At 39.5% G+C, this 24,261-nt stretch overlaps 1 protein-coding gene across 1 annotated transcript in view; it reads left to right on the top strand.

Moving 5' to 3' along the window:
• samd12 (sterile alpha motif domain containing 12) overlaps window positions 1–24,261 on the top strand; it is a 148,328-nt gene that overhangs the window by 105,033 nt on the left and 19,034 nt on the right. The window lies entirely within an intron of this gene.

The raw sequence follows: 24,261 nt of genomic DNA, 5'->3' as shown, positions 1-24,261 counted from the left end.
GCAAAAGGCACCTTTCAAATTTAAAAAATCAAGACAAGATAACACCTCACTGCAATATATTGATCTCCTTACATACAAAGAAACAAACAAACACATATTTGTTGTCCTAAAATAAATCCTAATCCCCTCTTTTACAAGACGACCAAAACAATTTCTAATCATCTCAATATGTGACCTTCTAAAAAGTGTCTTAAGGCAGGTCTCTGGACCTGGATCTTGATGCCCCCTGTGGACAAGTAATACCTCTAATCCTTTTATTGGTTTTGTCCTTTAATGGAGCGACGCCTACGAGCTTGTTCAGGCAGACAACTCGAGCTGCAATGCTATACATGTCACATGTCCCACTCTCATAACCATCATCCAATCCTGGCGTCTGCCTCTCAAATTGGCGGTCTATTTAAACTGGGAAAATTTCCCATCTCTGCCAGTCAACGCCTCTGCTGCCTGCATGCCTATTGCTGAATTTTCTTTCATCCCCACCGCCACCCCAGCATCCACCTGCAGGCTCCGGGGGGGTGTTCAGTATGTTTTGCTCATCACTCCTCAATGTCTGCATGTAAACTTATCTGCAGGGAGTGATGAGGCCGGAGCCTGGGCGCCAAACTTGAATATGTATTGCTGCTACAATAAACAATTTAAACGTGAGTTGTCTGACTGAACTTGAGTAAGATGTGTTTTCTAAAAATCTATCCTGATGTCTTTTAACAGTCAAATCAATCAATCTCAATCAATCAGTCTTCATTTATGTAGTGCCAAATCACAAAAAAACGTATTCTCAAGGCACCTTTACAAACAGAGCAGGTCTAGACCGTACTCTATGTTAAATAACTGACAAAGACCCGCCATCAAGACAGGATAAGATCCAGTCGCATCTTTCAGGCAGGACTCAGTCTGATCTCATCTTTATCCACCATGAACAGAGCACTTTGCACTAGCAAGGAAATCTTCCTTTTAACAGGCAGAAACCTCAAGCAGAACCAGACCCACAGAGTAACCCTTGGTAAAAACTTTGAACATGGAGTTCGTACAGTGCTCATTGATTTAAGAAATGAATAATTTACAGCCCTAATGTAAATTACGAATTAAGTTTCATCTTCAAATACTAGAGGAACAAAACAATGACTATTAGATGTAGGCTGAAGCTTGAGCTTAATCTACCCACCATTTTTACATAACATAAACTGTAAGGCAACCAATTAAACTAATAAGTAGGAGTTACACCATCACAAGTCTGAACAAACAGAGCTCCAAACATAGATTTTACATTGCATATCACTGCCTTATTTTGTACCTGCCTTGAGTTCATTTTTCAGGGCTCTGTGCATTATCTGTGCAGTTTCAAGATGAACAGGTGCATATAAATTGAAACAGCTCTTCTCATAGATGTCTTGTGTAGCTTGAAATGTTGGAAAAGTGAAAGTTAGAAGTCCACTCAAGTCCACAATTCAGGTTCAGGTTCATTCTGGTACTCTGTTGGAGAATTAAGAGGGGACCCTACAAGAGTTCAGTGTTGACTTTAACTTCAGTTTTCCAAAATAACTGTATTTAATACTCAACATTCCTCATTGTAGTAAGCTACTCTTCAGATATTCCCCTTCAAAATAAAATACAGGCTTACTAGAGACTTAAATGACCTTTTATGAGATAAGATAGACTTTATTGATCTCTCATTGGGGGACATTTTTTTGTCACAGCAGTTTTCAGCAAGAGACAGGAGAGAACGGCAATATACTTACACATTTTAAATAGTATAATTAAAGATTAGAAATAAGAATATAAAAAAGTAAATTAAATATAAAGTATATAATAAATATATACACTATAAACTAAAGACACTTTCTACTTGTGCATAGTTTAGTTATTGCAAAGGGCAAATTTCACCAGGTTGCTAAACACACAGTATGTACCATGATGTTATGAAACTTCATAAATATTTTATAAATATACTCCTTTATTCTTTCAGTATTACAACTTTATTCTCATAAAGCTACCATTTTATTCTCATCAATGTTTTTTCAGAAAATGTCATATCTGAAATATTTTTCTTCTTTTTTTCTTCTTTCTTCTGCCCTAATAGTCCATCATACTTTCCGGGATTAGTGCTCTCCGAAGTTTTTCACATCCTACACCTTTGTTGCTCTACTTTTCTTGTTTTCAACTTCTATGATAATCACAGTCTAACTCTTTTAATGGCTTCAACTGATTGACTGACTAATTTTTTTTTTTTCAAATACTGTTTTGTCAGTGCATGTATGAAAGCTTTAACTTCAGACTTCTGTTAAAGAAGCAAAAGGAAGTGTGTTTATCTTGCTGCATAGTTCTGCAGCTTTATGCATGTCGAGAGCAGAAGTCTCATTGCAGGAAACTGATTGATAAATCCATTTTTTTGGGGGGGTCTTGCCAAGACGAGAAATCACAGATGTATGATTCATCCTGAGGGTTGCTTTATTTATTTAATTATTCACTGTGTATTTAATAAACATTCCGTCATGCTGTCTTGGTTAACAAACTTAACCTTCAGCCTTCAATCCAGTTTGAACACGATGTTGGAGTGAAACCACAAAGAGTGTGACATTTAATTTTCTGTCCACACACCCGCCCTCTGCTCCTCTCTTCACCTCTACCTTCCTTTGACGTGCCTCTCCTTGTCTGCTCCTGCGCACTGTTTTTTAGTCCCTACTTCATTTTCGCTCTCCATGTCCTGTTCTCATCGCTCACTCTCCTTTCCCTCTTTTCATTCCATCGTCCTCTTCTCTTCCACCTGCTCTGTCTTGCTCTCTCTCGCACTATTTCAGGCCAATATGAAACCAACCAATATGAGATTTCTCGGTTGATGGAGAGCTACGGCCACTCCGTCACAGTCTTGGAGAGTGTGTCTGTGTCTGTATGTGTGTGTGTGTGTGTGTGTGTGTGTTTCTGTCTCTGCTGTCGTGTGGGCTCAGGTTATTGTGTGAAAGGAAAGTAAGTGTCTGATTTATGTGAGTGTGTGTGTATGTGTGTGTTAGTGTGTGTGCAGCTCTGCAGGCCGCTGACTGTCAGTCTGATTCAGTTTTTTTTATGTGTGGCAGAGATGCAGGAGATAACTGTGTTTTGTGTGTGTGTGTGTGCGTGTGTGCGTGTGTGTGTGCGTGTGTGTAGGTGTGTGTGCTACTGTACTGCCCAAGCTTGTGTTTCAGCAGAGCTTCAATTAAAGTGAACTGGCTCCCTGGAGAGGAGCGGTAGCTGCCATGCTGCACACACACACACACACACACACACACACACACACACACACACACACACACACACACAAACACATACAAACACATACACACTGATTCACAAACTCTATTCCCTGTGACTGATTGAATGGTTCCTCGCTGTACAACACTGCTTGACAGCACACAGCGTGATGGAGAATAGCGAAGCAGACACACTTTTAAACCTGCACATACATTAACACGACCTCACTTTTGCACATTTTTAAATCCACTTTAAATCTGCTACAATTACTGTGACTCCGGGAATACCTATATACCTAATTCTCCTGCTGAAAATTGCATTTCATAGCAATTCCCCACCCCAAGATTTGCATGGCTGCACCTCCAGAACAGAAATTGTTAAACTTTGTCATTGTTCCCTCTGCAGCATCCATATTGTTGCCATCTCAAGTCCAATGTGTACATATATTTTTATGGTTATTAATCATCGTGGCATCCCATTTTTACCGGCTTATTCCCTCAGAGCGCAGACAGAATGTCGCTGTCGTGCCACAGCAGCTCACCTCTTCCTGGGGAATAAATGTTCTCAGGCCGAGAGCATCTATGGCTCTTAATACGGCAGCTGTACTGAGTCTGTTTCTCTCCTGAGGTCATAAAACTAAATCTAAATGTTTACAGCCAAGCACAGACACATAAGTGGAATGTGTCCCAGTGGGCTGCATGTTGTGACCCGGGTTTAGTGGGTTTCTATATCAAGAGAGAGGAGATCCTTTCTTTTTGTTAAGTTTTTTATTAAAATGATTAGTTTCATATATTTTTTGCCTCTGAATTTGTACTGAAAATAAAAAAGGAAACTCATGGAAACTGAATTGTTTTAGTTTAGATGCAGTGGTGGCTTAGTCTGTAGAGACTTGGCTCTGACACCACAAGGTTACTGTTTTAAGTCTCAGTACGAACCAAAGAATGGTGGTCAGGTAGCTGGAGAGGTGCCAGTTCCATGAACCCCCCAACTGCTTGAGCAATAAAGTATGTCCTCTTCTTCTCAATAAATAAATACTTAAATAAGAATGATAACTGTAAAACGTTGTAGTAGATAAGATTTGTTGAATATTATGCTTCATTTATTCATCCAGTATAACATGTCATTGGGCATAGGCAGGGCACACCCTGGATGGACTGCAAGCAAATCACAGGACCAAAAATGATAAAGTATAATTGTAAGACACTTTGTAACATCTGGTTTGACAAGTACCAAAAAAATACACTATCTTATTGTAATAAAAATAAGAATAAGAACAAAGTTATAATGATAATAATGATGAAGTAATACCCATACTACTAATTATAATACTTTTGTTATTATGTTATTATTGTAGTTGTTTTTGTTGTTTTTATTTTTATTATAACGATAATATTTTAACAAAAACACAATAATAATGATAATATATTATTATTGCCATTATTATTGCTATTTATTATTATCTTTGTTGTTGTTGTTGTTATTGTTATTATTATTATTATTATTATTAGATAGCGTATTTATTATGCACTTGTCAAACCAGATATTACAAAGTGCCTTACAAAACATAAAATAAAAAAATAAAAAACCCCAAAGACATAACCTCAAAACAATATTCTAACCCTACTCTAACCAATAATGACAAACACACAAAATATCACTCAACTCTTCTTTTTTTTCAAACCACTTTTTGCAGGATGTAGAGTGATGAGGTCAGGTATTGATTAAACCACAGAGAGTGTGATGATTCATTAATTTAATGTTATTCAGACATTAAATGTCAGAAACATTCAATCTTGTTCGTGGCCATATTAGTCTTTTACCGCACAAAGCCCTGGCTGTACAGTTTCTTCACCTACTCCAGTATCAGCCATGAGTACAAACATATCAAAAGAAAATTATCCATAGAAAAAAAACTCCTCTTCCTTATTGACTTACTTCTCCCTGCCAAACTCTACCTGCAGAGCTCTCAACAGAGACACTTCTGATTGAGTGCTGAATATCTGATCACTTTATTGCAGTATTTCCAACCCAAACGCAGGAATTCAGCTAAAGAACTAACTAATCCCTTCACTGATAACCTCACTTTACTATGTAGGCCATGAAGAAGAGGCATCAATATAAGAGTGAGACTATTTCAAAATCTGTTTAAAAAAAAAACCTTACAGTACCTTTAAGTACTTCATACAGTTATTGGCCTTTGATTGCTTGGACTGTTATAGAACCACATGTTCTCTTCACCTGGGTTTATTACTCTGCACTTTGCCTTTTGTCAGCACATTCAGTCCATACAGCTGGATATCATTTCTCAGTACAGTTCTCAGTGCTGAGAGGGATGAAGAGAAAAAGGAATTCAAACTGTTTTATAATCAAGAGCAGTTTAATGACTGCATACTCTGCAACCACACAGTAAACATGTTTACATCCCTGCTATCTTTGTCAGTGTAGTTCGTAGTGACTCTCTGGTTATGTACAGCTCAACATATAATAATCTGCAGTTTGTCAGCTCTACTTTTCCACGCTGCTGCACAAGGAAGAAGTTGCTAATTAGCTTTCCCCCTTTTACCCTCTCTTTGCTGAGCTGTGATGTAAAACAAACCAAAGCCACGTCGCTTGCTCCTTAGTCGACAGCCACCGAGTGTTCCTCCACTTCACTTGTTTACACACGATAACGCTGTCACGGTAGCGCTGTGAGTAAACCTGAAGAAAGGCATCATCAGTATCACATGAAAAGACAGGGTTTACTCAAGTCAGCGCTCCTTAATCTTGACATGTGAAGAACGACACTAATTTCCTCTCGTCTTTTCTCCTCGCCAGTGCAGCTCCGTTTTTGATGATGTAAACACCTCGGTTTATCACGCCGGCTTCCAAATTGCCTGGAGTGGCTGCTTCTGTAATTGCAGTTTGGAGCAGAGTGCATGTTCCTGTGTGTGGAAAGAAAAGCACACACAAGTTTGTGTAAATAATCTCACGAGTGCTCACACTTGATGCTGCGGTGAGAAGTGTGTCGTAAATGATCCCTAAACGGTCACCCGGGCTTGTGACTCTATCGCATCTCTGCACCTTGATTAAGATCTTTAGGCTGTGACAGTAATTACCTGCCAGCTACTCGTCTTAAACACACTGCAGACCCCAGGGGAGGAGAGGAGGGGGGGGCACTGAGGAGGAAACGAGGCAATAGAAAGAGGAGGGGAAGAAAAGATGATGATGACAGAGCAGTTGGAGTGTGGGTAAAAACAACAGCTAAGGGAAATAGGAGTATTTCTTGATAGTGTTAAGTGAAGGGAAAAAAAGAGTAAGTATAAACAGAATCATAAAAAAGGAGGGAAGGAAGGGAAAAGGAATGGATGGCAACTGCTGGTTCTGTATTTGACAAATTTTAGAAGTGAATATGAAATATACAAATAAAGCTATTTTGCTTTGACAGTAGATTATTTTGTCAGCGGATTCGAATGAACTAAGACTCAACTTTTCTTCTCATGTTTTAAATTCCTCTCTCAGCCTGCAAAGATCTCACATTTACGTATGAAATGTAAATTTTTCCACAAGCTTTGGCGGCTAACCTGTCATAAAATCATTTCCTGCCAGCGACTGTCAAGATTCAAGATTCAAGAAAGCTTTATTGGAATATAAGGAATTTGACGTGGTGAATTGAACACTGGTACTTAACAACAAAACAGTAAGGACAGAACAAGACAGTAAGGACAATAAATATATAAACCTAAACACAAATCTAAAAATTCAAAATAAAAATTAAGATACTATCTGTACAAAGAAAGGTATAGAAGTACTTTTAAAGACAGGAAAAAAGTTAAATTAGCCTAAGCCAGAGTGCACATGTAGTAGATGAATATAATAATAAGATATGTTCTTCTTGCTGATTAAACTCAAAACATTGTACATTTTTAATCATTTCACCAAAAGATGAAGGATTTTACTCAGCTAGCGAGCTAAAGTTAGCCACATCTTGGCTAGCACTAACTGGGCCACAGACATTTTTCATGAAACTGCTTGACCAACAGTTTTATTTGATTTTGATTACCTGGTGGGCTTTATATAAAAGCAGAGGACTTCTGGGATTAGAACTTTAGTGAAACATTCATACACTATGAACACAAAATATATCCTGGTCCTAGCCTCAAAATCAGGTGAGCACTTAGAAACTAACTAACAAAAGCATCTCTACTTACAGACCCTTATTGCATCCTGTAAATGTTTTAACTGGCATGATTCACCTGGCGTGAGAAGACGTCCATGTTTAAATCGAATTTCTCCAAAAAACTCAAACGTTACCACAGAGGCAGTCCTAGCCATAGCGTAGAAACCAGCTAAACACGTATAGAACTAGCTAACCTTTTCTTTTTGTTGTAGAAGTAGACCTTTGAGAATTATTCAAATTTTGGTGAAGCTGTAGAATATGAACACAGAGCAAGTCTTAAACCTTGCCTAAAAAAAACACTTGAGCACTTTGAAACAAGCTAACAAAAGCTGTTGTCCTTGTAGCCCCTCCTGACTTTGTGTAATTGTGAAATAAAGAATTACATAATTCCAATTTAGGTTCGTCTCTTCTGGCTAACTCTCCAGACATCTTGTAACTCTGACAAACTCAAAAAATATGTGTAACTTTTTAACTGGTTTTGATCATTTAGTCTCCGTGGAAAAATTCATATTTCACTTTAAAAGAAATGTTGAACAAAGAGGTAGTACTCGTCCTAGCCAAAAAAATGAAACACAACAGAGTACATGGGAACTAGCTAACACAAGCTATTCTCTACACGCCCTCCTGACATCCTGTAAATTTGAAAAATGGAGCTTCTGACAGATTACTGTGAAAACAACCTCTGACAACTTATTGTTAAATTATCATTACAAGGTTTACTGGTTTTCATCATCAGGTTTCAGGTAATGGAGACAAAGAGACTTCTGCAGCCACCTTTTGTAAACCTTTTAAGTCACTCCTTATGAAAGGTTAGCTTATGTAGCCATTGCTCTGCACAGTGACTCACCAAAAAAAAAGTCCTACAAAACATGAGCCAGTTCTAGTTCTTTTCAACGGATTATTCGACTCGTCCTCTATTCAGGGGCCGACTCTCTGACTCCAACACTGTTTTATTCTTCTGAAAGTACACTCTTTATAAGGACACGACTTCTGTGTTAGCTCACGGCCTGCTAGCCCGGTCAAACTCATTTCCGGCTTGAATGTAAAGCTAAAAAGAAAGCACGTCCAGCAGCCCAGACTCAATCTTGGACAATGAAAGGAAGCATTTGCCTGCAGATTTGAACACTGATTACAATGACAACAAACAAAGCTTATAGCATCTGGGTCAGCTCTGACTATAAGCTTTTTTTATTTTAAATATCAGCTGCTTCTGACAGATGGTAAAATGGTGAAAATTAGTTGGAAGAACACCACTGAGTAAGCTGTACAAAGACCTTATATGTACTGTTGTATTCAACCAGGCAGTGTTAATGCCTGCCTGCTGCACCAACAAATGTCAGGCTGTCTCTGCAGAGGATTAACAAAGGATCTCCACATCTCCTCTTCCCTCCTGTCTTCCATTTACATCTCCTCCTCCTCCTTTGTTCCTGTATTGTCAGCCATTGTAGCTCCCGTCTTATTTCACCTCTTACAAATCAAGGCCCACATTGAGCCATCAATCACACGAGTGCAGCTTTAAACGGAACAAGGAGATAAAGAGGCAAGGGCTGTAATGCCTATTTGTCCATCAACTCCCTCTGACTGACTAACAGTCTGAATCACGGTTAGCACGTCTGCATCGGTGAGTTATTTGGTTTGATTTTTGAAGCCGTTCTGGTTAGTCAGTTGTCAGAGTGAGGTGCGAGGGGATTTGCGCGCTACCTGCTCGTCTTCCAACCACTGATCCGTAAAGACAAACTAATTTTCTCCTCTGCTCGTAATGAAGAGTGAAATCTTTTTCTGTTTAACTGCACTGGGTTTCGCACGCCGTTGTCTTTACTTCTGTCGTCGCTAAGAGGAGGCCCAAAAGATTCTGCCTAAGTGCCTCGTGCCCTCTCACAGAGAGAGATGATTAATTTAAGGACCCATTCAAGCATATATTGTTAGGTGTCTGCCTTTCAGACACGGCCTCATGGATATGCAGATTGATAGTTGCATGCATGCTTTGAATGCATGGAGTGCTGACTTCTATTAAAAATGCTTTTTCTTTTCCCAGTAATTACCAATGCAAATTACAAGCTGTAATTATATACCACCACAGTGTTAAAGTACCTTATAACATTAAATTAGATTAGCTTGTTTATGCTCTTTGAATTAAATTATTCCTCAACCCAAAGGTATTTATTCTGTTTACACACTCTCCTTTCTCTACTTAGAAGTACATTTTCAGGGGTAATAACTTACATGAACTTATTTTGGGTTTAGCATATCTTTATTAGGATATTTAAATTGTAAAATACATTTTTCACCAGGTATTACACATTTACATTTTTGCATGTTAAGCCATCAACCCGCACAAAATAATCTTCAAACACTGTTCACCTCAGCTCACTAGTAAACCCTGTCTTCTGGCAACTTTCAGTCAAATGATGAGGTGGTTGTCATATTCACAGACTAAATGTCATCAGTTAACAAAGTCACTTTTAAACTGTAACAACAATGTTACTTCACATCACATTGTAAACAAATGAACATAACGTTTTGGTTTTTTTTCAAGATTTGTATTAATTTTTCACATCTTAACAAAAGAAACAAAACAATAACAATGCTCTTTACAGTGGAAAGATTATCGGAAACAATTGTTGGTCAAACATTCAGATTAAGACAGAAATAAATAGAAAAATAAAAAATAGAATAAATAAACACTCCACCATCATGGCTAGGATATCTTCAAAAACAGATAAGAGAATAATAAGTAATATTGATAATAGTTATTATATCAGTAACAGAATAATAATAGTAACTAGGAATGTATATTTGACAGCAATATTAGCAATAGCCACACTATTACCAAAAAAGAAAAAAAAACATAACAAAAAAAACCCAACAAAGTCCTATACATCGGAGGGTGACTCCAGTCGAAGACATAATACCTTTTTTTACAATTTCCTGCAGGGATGGGGGCAGATATTTTATATAAGCTGACCATATTTTTTCAAACAAGTGATCGTCTCCCCTCTTTCGTGCAGTTAAACTTTCAAATGGGAAACTTTGTATATTTCATGCTAACATAATGTTAAGGTAGACAACAACATGCACAATAATGCTTCTAAAGTACTCATCTAAAAAAATATAATTATGCTTGTAATGTTAGCTGATGTTTACTAAGGGCCTGTAAAACATGTTTTTTAACTTGAAATATCACTCAACAGTCTATCTGGCTGCTCGTCAGTCCAGATGAAATGACCACAATTTGTGAGACTGTTGAGGTTTACATGACTTGTAACCTGGTTCCCAGTAACAGTATATGATAACAATATTTGTGCTTCCCACCCTGAGTGTGAGATCACAAGAAGACGGCTGCCAGGGGAATATATTGCTTTCATATTTTGTCCAGCTAGTTGCTAACTTTGTCAGTCTTTATTTGTCTGGTATTTGGAGCCAGGTGCAAAACAGAGAGTTACTGCTAACAGCTGTCTGCTGCTACAGTAAACATGGTAGATTACAGTGGTATTTATATATCTTATTTATCTAATCTTTTTAACTTTAACTGATTTTTTGATTTGGCTTTCTACCCTTACTTATTTTATTAATTTTACTTTATTTTCAAGTATTTTTTATGGTTATATATTTTAATATTTTACCCATTTCTGTTGTTTTCTGTCTCTTTATTCTTTTGTGAAGCACTTTGGGCTGCATGCCTTATATGTATGAAAAGTCCCCCCAGTGTGTTTAAAGATGAATGTGAGTGAAAAAGAAAAAACAATTGTTCTTTAACCTGTCTGATTTCTGTTTCTCCTCTCACACACTCATGCTCCTGTCCTCTGTAATTTAGTTATCTCCCACCTCAGGTTACCAATTAAGCATCCTTGGGTTTCCTAAAATTACCTCATTCCTTGCAGAGGGAGCGATTATCATCCAGTGAGTGCTTGAGAAGAAGACTGATTTGCATTTCCGTCAGATTTACCCAGAGTACATTCACAGACACAGGACAGCCAGGCTTGTTAACAGAAGGATATGTTACAGCTCTTCATTAGAGGACTGGCTTTTATCCTACCTAACAGTATTTCCTCTGACCCAGTTGATACAGCTCACTATTATTCAAACTCGGGTTAAATGGCACTAGTAAATTATTCAGTGATTACTTTAACCTGAGGTTTTGCAGTAACAAGGCACTCAAACTCACACCAAACACACTTCTTTGATTCCTCTCCTCTTCCTTGGTGTTCTAATTGTTGTTTAATTTTACTCTAACCATCTGGCACACATATTAGCTCAACTAATTTCACAAACACTACACTGAGTCTTGTTCTTTGTACGCCTCCCACTTTCCTTCAGGCCTTTGATACTTCCACCCATCCATACTTTCCTTCACATCCCCACCCTCCCCGTGTTTCTAGGACCTTCCATCAGTCATTCCTCCATCTGTAGCTCTGTTTTTTCCCCCTGATGTTGTTTTTCTCTCCAAAGCAGCCTCCTCTCTTCCGTTTTTTCTTCCTCCTCGTTCCACTTGGCAAACAGTTGGTATATTATTTGTGCCCGTAGCAGGTGTTTTTCTGAAGCTGCATGTATTTGTGCCTGGTTTTTACTACAATATTATCCACAGATGAGTTCAGGAAAAAAACTTGATGTAATGATGTTAATGCTGCAACCACATGCTGTAAAATAAAAAAGGGGGAATTGTTACTTTTGCAGGACAACCTGCTCAAGCTGATGGATTGGTTGCATTAAAATCATCCTGCAAAATCTGGTGTTTCCCAGGGTGCTTAAAGGTTCAATCCCTATCCTCCTGTTCATCCTTTTGCGCTCATTTCCTTCCTTTCAATTGGCTGGGATAAATGTAGGAGGCGACACCACCATCCACTAACATGGCAGATGTCTCTCACTGTGCGATTACTCAGCGTCAAGTAGGCGGTGAAAACAGGTGACACGTTTATTTGTGGGGCGTGCGAGAAGAAGAAGGCTTTGATGATTAGTCATGATTTGTGCAAATGTTCCCTCTCTTCACTTCCCGAAGAGACCAGTCTTGGATTAAAATAACAAATTGTTGCCACACGTTGCATTCAAGTACTTTGGCAAAAGCTCCTGTATTTTTTATCCCCTCCTACACCATTAAGCTGCACAACTTGACTGCAGTTATCTATTCACACACAGAAAAGCCTACCTGCAGCTCGGAGGAGAGATTAATATAATAACCGTCTCTCTCCATGACTGCCTCTTCAGCGCAGGAGCAGAAAGATTGGAGCACTTCAAACCAGCCTCTTTGTAGTGCACTCATGTAGAGCTACAGTCATCTTTCCTGCTACAGGCCTGCTTTTGTCTGGAGAGGACAACTTCTGCAGTGTCTACTAACCCCATTCTGAAAGAAGTTCCCCCCGATTTAAAAAGGTCAAATGCGTTTTGGATTTTCCTTTCTAGGGACAGGAATCGATGATTTCTGCAGGCAGCAGGTTATTATCCATGTGCAGCTGTTTAATGGGGCTACAAAACTCAATGAACATCTCAGGTAGGAGCGTATACATCGTACCTATGTACTACTAATGTAGCTGACATCACAGTTGCCTGCCCCAACTCCAAACAAGTGTATCCCTAACACACGAGGAGACATTGATGTGTCTTAGAAAGTTTGGGATGCATGGACTGGATCTGCATCAATACATTTGTTAGTTGATCATCAAAGTAAGTAAGCAAGTATTTGAAGATTTTTTTAGCATTCTTTTACACTTACCTGCCATGCTTACCTGTAGTAAGCATAGTGAGTTGCACCAGCTGAGATAGTTCAAACTCAAACATGAGTTACATCTTAAATCTTACTCCTAGCCCTGGTCGTCATGGCACATTGTTTTTAAAGATTGGATAACTTAGTAATGTATTGATGATTTAAGTTAAGGACCAAGTTTAGTTTGAACTCCCACTTTAATATTCCACAAGCAGTGATAACTTCATCAGTACCATTAAATCACAATCATTTCACTACTGATTTGTCACTGTAGTAATTTTACCCAAGCTGTAGATGAAAGATAAAGGCTTCAATTATCACCTAATCAAACACTATATGGACGGAAGTATTTGGACGCCTGACCGATACACCAACAGGGACTGTGATGAAATTGTATTCATAAAATGTAATATGGAGTTGGTCCCCCTGTTGCAGCTCTTACAGCTTCCACCCTTATTGTGAGGCTTTACACAGAGGTTGGAGCGTTGGAGTTGTGCCCACTCATTCTGTAGAGCATTTATGAGGTCAGGCACTGATACTGGACAAGAAGGCCTGACTCGAAATCTCCATTCCAGTTCATCCCAAAGGTGCTCGATGGGGTTGAGGCCAGGGCTCTGTTCCTCCACAAAGAAATCATCAAACCATGTCTTTATAGTCCTTGCTTTGTGCACTGGGGCACAGTCATGTTAGGGTAAAAAGAGCTTTCCCCAAACTGTTGCCACAAAGTTGGAAGCATAACATTGTCCAAAATGTCTTGGGATGCTGAAGCATTAAGGTCGCCCTCCACTGGAGATAAGGGGTCAGGTTGAAACACCTGAATTCAGTCATTAACAGGTGTGGCTGGATACTTTTGTCTATCTAGTGTATTACACATACCTTTATGTTGCTCTTAGTCAATAAATGAGAGACATGTTCAGTTGTTAACTTGTTTAGGGGCAATTACACACGAGAGGCAGCATTGTTACCTACACTCAAATAAGAAAAATGCATTGCACATCACATTGGGTTCAACCACTTCACTGCCACAAATGTTCTAACATTTTTCAGGGCCCCTGTCAGTCATGGATCCTTGGGATTGTCCTCCCAAATATAGCACCCCTGCTTCTGCTTCAAGGACTATAACCTCTGTTCATGGCGCTCATCTTAACCACTCAGCTAAACTAGGGCTCAAAGCTCTGATAAGTTTGTTTCTGGTCTAACTTTTGGCAGCACTGGTCTGTGAGCTTCCTAGTTCTTACACATCTCCACCTCTGTGCAGCCTCACAGTTCCCACACCCTGAAATTTGAGGAAAAATATACAATGAAGGATTACGAAGCAGAGATTACTCTCCTCAGTTCAAAAAGAAGAAAGGACTTCAAGCACCAGAGATTCCCCACAGATCCTGTCTCTCGTGTTTTAGATGTCTGAAAACAATCTTCTGTTCCTTGAGATATCGTCATTTACTGACTGTGTGTCTAATGCATTCAGCAAACAATGCTGATGCTCACCAGCAGTGCAGCAGGCGCACTATCTGCTTCACATTAACCTCCCTCTGTGCTCCCGATGTGTGTTGACTCAGTCAGATTGTTAAACTACAGGTAGGCACTCAAGACTGTGTTATCAAGAGAAGAGACACCACAGAGCATCGCTATCCTGTCGCGCAGGTGGAGCACTGTTTTCTCATGCGGTGTAATGTGCGTATAATTTGAACACATATACACACCTATGAAGCTGTGACTGCAGGGCATGCTGCAACATGGAGCCCTGATATAACAGCATTGATATCTAATAAATGTATATAGTAGTAGAAATTCCCCCCTAGGTAATAATTCACTACCATCTCCAGAGACTTACCCCTGAACTACAGCACATGTGATGATTAATATTCATCATATGGCTGCTCCATTGCCTGCAGATGCCCCCTCTGTTTCCTCTGGGACCTACACACCCTGACGCTAACATTATTTCCATTTACACACAGCCAGTTTGATACGATGCGTGCTCGCCTGTGTGCCGCGCTGGGGTTAAAGTGTCTCGCTCAAGGGCGATGTGCCGTAGCGATGGCAGGTATCGTCCTGCTGGGATTCCACAGAGCCTCGTCATGTATTCAGACCCCCAGCTGGTAAATACACGTTTAATACTACAGAGTCAGCAGGGGTGGGCGGTGTGTGCGGAATACACGATCACGTCAGGTGATTTGGTCTGATACAAGCGTGGCCGTGAGGGACCCAGAGGAAGATTTTCAGTGTCAGCACATGAAGGCTGCACACTGCAGAACACAATAAAAGCGCACTCCAAACTCCACCGAGGAGAATCAGATATTGCAGGGTTCTGTGGGCCAAATATTACAGCAATCTTTTATTTAAAGATGAAGGCTGTTTGTTTTTCATTCTTTGATGCCATTTTTTAATTTTTTTTGCATAGCTTCGAGGCTTATACTAATGAGACTAGCTTTCTGGAATAAGTGCAAGTAGTTATTTTAAAACCTGTGAAAAACACTTAAATGAACAAACCCTGTGTTAACTCTAATAGGCTGAGTTTGACTTTGATAAATACTTAATGTATTTTTATATAACTCACATTAAACAATCATAACATGTTTTCTTCGTTTTTATAATATGAGATTTCTTCTAAACTTTCTGAATACATTGGAAAGGGAACTATAATACAAGGAACAAATAGCAAGTTATGGTATCAGTATAATGATTTACGATCAGCTAAAAGCTTATTGATCAGACTTTTATTACTCTTAATTATTTACCCTTAGGTGTTAACTCTGGATGCCCTTAGCAGAACAAAACACACCAATATAAAAACTTTTTGACTTATGAGAAAAAGTGACAATAAGAGATGCACTTTTTGTGAAAATTAAGACTGATGGCTCATGTAAAGTCAATGTAAAGACGTGAATAGGTGCGAGTTCTGGTGAGGTGGCATAAATGACGCAAATGGGGCAGTGGGAATGGCACTAAGTTATATTTTGGGGGCTTTTACACCTTTATTCAGAGAGAAGAGGACAGTGGATAGTGTAGGAAACAGGGAGAGAGTGGGTGAATAACATGTGGGACTTGGACCGCAGGCTGGATTCGAACCCAGGCCACCCGCTATAGGGGCGTACAACTTAACCATTGGCCTGAATATGCGCCTGTTTTCACAAGAGTTAAAATACTGAACTCCAGCCAATCTTTGGCACCATGACAGCCAATCAGTGCAGATCCTCCGTTGATGTATGAATTTTAATTTTAATTTTTAATTTAACTTTTATTTTACCAGATAAAAGACCCATTGACCTCTTTCACAAGGGTGACCTGGCCAAGAGAGGCAACAACACACGTCATAGTAAACAAAACAGACAGATAACAACAACAACAAACATTAAAATCTAAAATACAGGCAATTTGATAAAATAAAGTGCAGATTTTATGGTACAGTAACAATTTAAGTGCCCAAAAACATAACACAAAAAAAAAAAAAGAATAACCTCTCAATAAAATCTACAAGCACTCTACCTGCTAAATGCTCCTTTCTTAAATGTGTGTGGTTAACTTTAATGATCTGGTTGATGTTGACGCCGATGAATAACAAACCACTATGATGATAGAGGTGAAAATGGTCCAAAACAACAGGCTTAAAGACACTAAAACGCAAAACTATGCCTTTTCATTTAAAACATTGATTCAGATTTTAAAATCGGGTGTATTAATCAATGCACCATTGATGGCCGTTGCATTTGTGTTGGTTCAGCATTCTCTGCCCATTTTCAGCCGTCACTCACAAAGAACACAACAAAGAGCACCAACACTCACACCCCCTCTGACACTGAGACAACATGTCTCTTGGCTCTGCACTGCCACAGAACATCACGTCTATTGACTGATGGAAATAATGTCCCCGTTTTTGCCTGGAGATACTCACACCACTGCAGTTACTGTGCTGTTGCTATCATTATCTGTATTCCACTTTCTTCCCACACACAATAGAAATCAACAAGTTCACTCCTGTTCTCTCGGGAAGTTGCTCAAATGCATTGTGGGAAATATATGAAAAAGCCAATTCAGACAAAGACGGGTCAGAAAATGCACTTTGCATGTAATAACCCACAGAAGCATGGAGCATATCATACAGTGTGTTTATCCGAGGTTTGTGTTTTATATTACTGTTTCATAAATGTTTGCTTTTACATCCAATAAGGTTTATCTGTTTTGAATTACCAACTGTATCTTTGTGTTATGAAAAAAGAAACCTAATTTCCTCCCTGAAAACGTAATTTCCTCCTCGCTGATACTACATATATTTAAGTTAGAGAGCAGCTCAGGTCCTCGGCTTCGTTGTGAGATCTGTGTGGGAAGCTTATTTTCTTGTTTGGCAGCAGACAGTGTGAGAAACTGAATCTCTCAGATTGAGTTGTATTTTAAAGTCTTTGGAATATCTTCAAGAGATTAAAATCGTAGTTAAACTCGTGGACACAAAGATATCTTTCTGTATTGTGCCTTGTTATGTTGGAAGTTATTCTGTAAAAGTCATTGCCTTTAAATGTGAACCAAAATGTCTTGAATTATTCAAACAAATGCATCTCAAAAAATGTAATTCCACAGTATTCACACACTCTCTAATGTTCCTGAATACATGCATGTTATACACATACCCAGGAGCCCTTACACACCCAAAGTTACACTCACAAATACTTGTACAAGCTCAACTAGCTTGCATCCGTCGGTGGAACCAATTGTTTGTAAAATTGACTTCTTATTTAATTACCAGACGAGCAAATTAGTTTAAACTTGAAATCCCAGAGCCACTCAAGGGGAATTAAAGTGTTTCCAAAAGTTTTCAGCAGAGAGGAAAATGAAATTTTCTTCTTTATGGTGATTGGTTATGTCGCTGAGAAGGAAGGCTCGGCACCTCCACACACTTTTATCTACTGAGTAAACAAAATGTCTCCCCAAAGAGAAGTGCAGGTGCTTCATCACTTCTTTAATGCTTCTCTTTCACAGGGTAGATTGAAAAGAGAATATATGTTTTCAATACTTTGGGCAAATGCATCCAAAGGCTAAAATGCAGCTTCTCTAAGTTGTCACTGTGTGGAAGAGGACAATGGTGCCTTCAGGGACAGTGCTGATTCCAGAGAGAGATTAAATGGAGATTGAGGAAAACATAAAGAAAATGTCTTGGGTGTTCTCAGCACTTTGTTGATAATAAATCAGCTCCAGTCTTTTTATTTTTTCAAGTTACACAGTACTGTGACTTGAAAATTTTGCAATCATGTTAAATAAGGGAGGCTGAACTATGAATACATTTGAATTTCAGTGTGTAATTTTCCTGACTGTACTTACAGCCATCACCTCTAAACAACCCAAGTTCTTTGATTGATTTGGCCTAGTTGCAGAATGACTTCATAAGTTTCATGATGTAAAATTAGTTATTATGGACATTTTGTATCATAGCCCTTGTTTGTTTCCCTCTTAAGAAGGCTAAGCACAGGAACCCCGTTTAACTCAGTCGTTAAAACGTGACATGCACACAGAGGTTATGGCCAGAGGTGGGTAGTAACGCGTTACATTTACTCTGTTACATGTACTTGAGTAGTTTTTTCCAAAAATTGTTCTTCTGAGAGTAGGGGAGAACGGGGTTGGTTGTCACACTTTTTACTGTTTTACTCTTTCAATAGTCATTCCTACATTAAATTGAAGCTTAAGGTGTTTGCTTGAAATGTGTATCCCTCTCATTTTCCAACTCATTGTAACAAAGAGGCAATTAACTATCCGACCTTGGAGATTTGCAACTGGAACTGTTTATACAATAATTTTCCACCACAAAATGCTGAGTAATGCTGCTAACCACTGGCTTACAACTCTGCAAGCTATTACCTGACTAATTTCAAATGTCAATAAACAAACTTAGATAATGCAACCGCCTTTGACACAAACATCAAAGAAGTCAAAACATTGTACTCACAGTCTAATAGTGTCCAAGACAGCAATTCTAAGATATACTGTAGTGACCTGTGGGCTAGCTCCCAGCCACAGCAGAAATCAGCCAATGATAAGTCCTTCATTTGCGCCACCATATTCAATCTGTTGCTGACTAGATTACTACTAACAATTTCTAGTAGTTACATCTGCTAAATCTGCTGTGCTAGACTGGAAAGCTTGACTTTTTTGGCCTCCAAGTCACATAGTGTCTTTTAAAGGCCTCTCAGTGTCTCTGCCTTAGACTTTGTGATGGATGACTTCAGAGTTTGGACAGAAGGCCTCCTGCAGAGCTGCCCTCACACCACAGAGCCGCTCACAGTTGGCAGAAGAGCAGAAACCTGATAGAGAGAAATAAGATCCCATTACTGCGCTCACAAGAGGGAAGTAAGAGTTTGTCAGTGTGTGAGACTTGGCGCCATGTGAGGTCATCATTATTCACCGACAGATCTCAGGGTTCTGTTGTGAGAGACACAGAAAGTGAGACCGGGAGACAGACAGGGAAGAAGAAAAAAGTACTGAGCTGAATACAATACGATCCCTTCCTCGTCGTGAGCCCCACTTTCCCACTCCTTTCCTCCACTATGCTGTCGAGTCATCACATTTCTGCGGAATATGAAATTCGCCATGCCATGAAAATTGATGATCCCCTTTAACCTACACTGCTGAAGCACTCGGCTCCAAAATAGCAACCAAGCCCTTTTTGTCTCTGCTCTTTGAAGGCCCCCCTCATATCTTATGTTTAAGTGCTGTTGACTTTGAATGTACCCTGTTCCCATCTTGATAGGCCGCTGTATCAGCTGAGCGTCTTGAGGGGGGATCGTTTCCTTCAAGTACGCTCAAAGTACACTCAACAAGCATATCCCAAGGGCAAATTGAACAGCACTGTGGTGACGTTAGACCAGCTTTACTTACTTTAGTGGGGTATCATTGGCTTAGGAGCTTGTTCTAGAAACATCAGTGTTGCAGTGGTGCTAATTTCGTTCCGGGTTCATGACTTGGGTTACACTGTATGGATAATTTCTATGTAAATGTATATCTAAATACAAGAATGTGGTAGCGGTAAGTGGGTTTTGAATTAATGGAACACTTCGAGACCAGGGTCTTAATATATGACTCCATGAATTAGTCATTACCCTCGCATAATCAGGTATTAATGTCATGAATAACATGAACACACCATATACACTTCAGTTCATTTTATCGAGAACAGTCTGATGTAATACTCTGGAGATTAAATGTTTGTGAAAATAAGAATCCAATTATAAAACATTGTTTTTTTAGCTCAATGTCTGAATGTGATTTTCCTTGCAGTCCAAGTAGCAATCAGTATGTGAATGGTGGAGGCATTCAGGAATGAATTCAATTAAGTGCATTTGTTTGCTCAATTGTTTTTTTAATCACATTGGAGACAGAGAAAATAAGTGTGTGGTGTCCTCATATTTCTCATGGATTTCATATGTGAGAGCCCTCACAGCGCTGTCAGCAAAAGACTCAGTGACAATTTTGCATAACGTTACCCACATTGGGTCCAAGTAGTTTGGACATAATCAGGGCAGCTATCAGTGGTGCTGCCCTCCATATCCATCATCCCTCTATGTTTCCATCACAGCAGGTTTTGTAGTTTTGGGACACTTGTTGAACTTCAAAGCAAGTCTTTTGGCATTTGGATTACTACTGTGTGAAATGACACCAGATCTGTGTCCAGTCTGTCTCAGATGCGTCACGGCACTAGATCTGATAGGTTTCTATTAGGGATGCACCGAAATGAAAATTCTTGGCCAAAACCGAAAACTGAAACACCGAAATAAATTATTATGCCAATCATTAGTAGGGAGACCGTGGACAGTTGCAACATTTCACTCCTTGGATTTGAGATTAAGCCATGCATTTTTTGTTTGTGTTGCACAGGCATTTTCTAGGCTCTTTATCCTCAAATGTGACTTTGAAAAAACATATTTTTTAATTCTTTAAAGAATTAAGCTTAGAAGATGTATGCCACTTTGTCATGTTTACAACTGTTTAGTACTTTAATGAAAGTTGGTTGTGAAGACAGAAAGGGTAAATGTTATTTATTTGTAAATGCACTGACTACCCCTGCCTGTAAGAGCCACAGTTGGGCCACCCCGTTCAAAAAGCTCTGGACACGCCCCTGCCCCTAGGCCACTCTGTTCTCCTTCTCCTGCGCTGTGTGCATCTCCGTCTCCAAGCGGGTTCTCGGCATCAATCACGGCCTGGATCATTTCTCGTGCACGCTGCTTTATTCCCACATCCAAGTAATGAACTTTATAATGCAGATCAAGTACAGTCATGATGAAGTGCAGAGGATCCGAATAGATCTCAGTGAAACGTGTGCTGACAGACTCTAAGAGTGTACTTTTCATTGTTTTAACTCCCTGGTCCGTCTCAACCTCTTTGCTTAGAAGACGCTTTAGTGCTGTGATTAAAGGAATAACATCTGCTACAGATGCATCAGAGGAGCTGATCTCTTTAGTTAGCTGCTCAAAGCGGGCAAGAAGAGAGGGCATGTTCTCTACTAAGACCCACTGGTGTGAAATGAATGTTGCGGGGAACTCGTGATCTGTGCTGCAGGACTTGCTTTTGTACAAAGCAATCCAGATGCGTTTTTTTCTTGTGTTATCACAACATTCTGTTTCGGCTGAAAACCGAAAATGCACTTTTGGGCCATTTTCGGTGCATCCCTAGTTTCTGTTCTAGTCAATGTGTTAACCTCCACTGGATCCTCTTCGTCTCTGATCCGGCAGGTTGGAGCCCTTTGAATCAGATGCACAAGACCTCTATTTTTGCCAGATGCCGGAGCATGACGCATAAATCTGAACAGAGCATATCAAGCGGGACAGGAAGTCAGGCACCAAAACAAAATAAAAACATCCGGTTAAATTTCAGAATAAAACACTCTGTGTTATCACCAGATCATATTTCACTTGACTACAACAACAAACTGTCATAATGAGGGGAGACGGGCGATGAGTCGGATAATCATTGATTCAGTATTTATCACAGGAAAACCTTGGTCACATGACTCCAGCTGTCTGGCGATCCTGCTCCGTGCTAAGTTCTGAAAACACAGCAGGTAGGTGTTGACGGATGAGACAGCACGAAGCCGGACCGGGATGGACTGGACACAGATCTGGTGGAAGTTGAGTGTTTGCCTGTTTTTGGTGTGTCTGTTTTTCTTTTTTCAATTTTCTGTTCTGCTGTGGACTGGACCCACCTGAGGGATCTTAGATGTTTTATCAGAGAGTTTAATGTGTGTTTTTGTCAGCAGTGAGGGTGTGACGTAAGTCCCACGACTCTACCAACAACATGTGCATGCGTTGGCTGCACCTGCGCAATATGTCAACGCCCAGGGAGGCGGTCTTTTGGCCTTATGTCTTATAATGGGCGGAAATGAAGACACGTTGTTTATTCTATATGTGGCCAATTGTTTTTCCATTACCATTTTTACAGAATTGTTAATAGTATCAATGCAATCTTAACAATAATCACTCATAGGAGCATTTACAAGAAAAGAGATCATAGCAAACTTTTAAGATGTGTAGACAAATACACTTAGAGTTCACGAAACACAGACTTACTGGAAAAGCTTAGACCATCCTCATTGTGCATTTCATCACTATTCATACAGAATATGAATATGAAATGTCTGATGAAGCTTGCATTTCTGAAATGTTGTCATTGTGTATATTTGACATGAGCTCATACCCATTTTCATCTTCATGATTAAATATACATTTATGAAGATATCATGCGTATAAACAGGCTTATAAATATCACCAGTGCATATTTCTGTTTTGTGCATTCACTTTTTATGCACATGGGACCACATTAGGATGACTGGGTAGTTCTAATAAGTAGATTCCTCCATGTCAACATTTTGCTCTCTTTTGTTATTTGCTGTCAGAGCAAACTTCAACTCCCATAATCCTTCTTGATTGATGAAAATGGAACAAATGTGTTACCCAAGATTAGAATGAGGTTTTCCGATGTTATTTTAACAAATCAAGCAACATAAATGAGATTATAACGGGACAGGCTAGCCAGTTTCGTGCAGGCTGACTTTTTTTTTTCCTTTTGGAACTTCCAGAGAAAAAGTGAGTCTCTGAGGGAGCTGGAGATTAAGAGAGAGATATGAGGAGGAAGAGAATATCACATCTTAAATATATGGGGAGAGGGGAAGAATCTTATAGAGACTCAGACAAGGGAGAAAAGTATTCTCTGAGAACACAATGGCGGATGGCGTGCTTCCGCTAAATAAATTATCACGGGGCTATTTTAAGCTGAAGTGTAAATGCAGTAATCCTTAGAGCCAGAGCTGCGAAGAGCCAACACAGCAGCCACATCAGGGAATACAGCTCTGCCTTTATCTCTCCCTCCTGCCCCTCACACACACACTCACACATCTCCACCCTATCCCAGCACCTCTATCTTTTCTCGCTTTATCCATTCCCCTCTTCTTCCTTCTTCTCTTTCTTTTCTCCCCTCTCCTTTCATATGGTAAAAGCCTCCTCTCTGTGTCAGAGTATTTTGCTTATCACTGAGCCCTCTATAGGGACTCTGCTGAGTTCCTATTGTAATAAACAATAACAGACTTCTGAACAAGGCAGGGAGGGGAAACATGTAAGTAGGACGCAGTCAGAGGATATTCAGGCTTCACTGGGTCATTCTGCTACGTGAAAACAATTCTTTCTTAACCGATATTTAATGTAAAGGCGTGGTTTTTTTTACAATCAGGCCCAGATTACGTTAAATTTATAGGGGAGAAGACCCTCCTTTGCTTCTGTGCAATAGCACATAATGCAATGTCGTTAATCACCAAGGTTTCACAAGGTTAATGACCACATAGCCAAGCTCTCAAACTGTGTCCCTTTCCTTAGAGTCAGCAGCAGGAACCTGAGAGCCTGTTCATAGTTCACCCACTCACCATGTTCATAGTTCACCCACTCACCATGTTCACTTCTCTTTACCTTTTTTCTGTCTTATATCGCTTCATCTCTTACTCCTCAACCTCAACCTGTTTTTATCTGTCATTTTAAAACTTGTTGGGGGAAACACTGAAGATCCTACAGTCTTCAACCCTCTAAAATGTTGTATTATTCTACATTTTAGAAGCTTTTGGTGTGTAGTTCAAGAATCAATGTTATTTTCCAACAGACTCAGTTGTCTTTTTTTGACAATAAATTAGCACCCATGTTGTCTAAACAGCAAATAAACT

Source organism: Notolabrus celidotus, chromosome 16 (genome assembly GCF_009762535.1).
Source record: "Notolabrus celidotus isolate fNotCel1 chromosome 16, fNotCel1.pri, whole genome shotgun sequence".
NCBI classification, from domain to species: Eukaryota; Metazoa; Chordata; class Actinopteri; order Labriformes; family Labridae; genus Notolabrus; species Notolabrus celidotus.
This window is presented reverse-complemented; position numbering and strand designations above follow the sequence as displayed.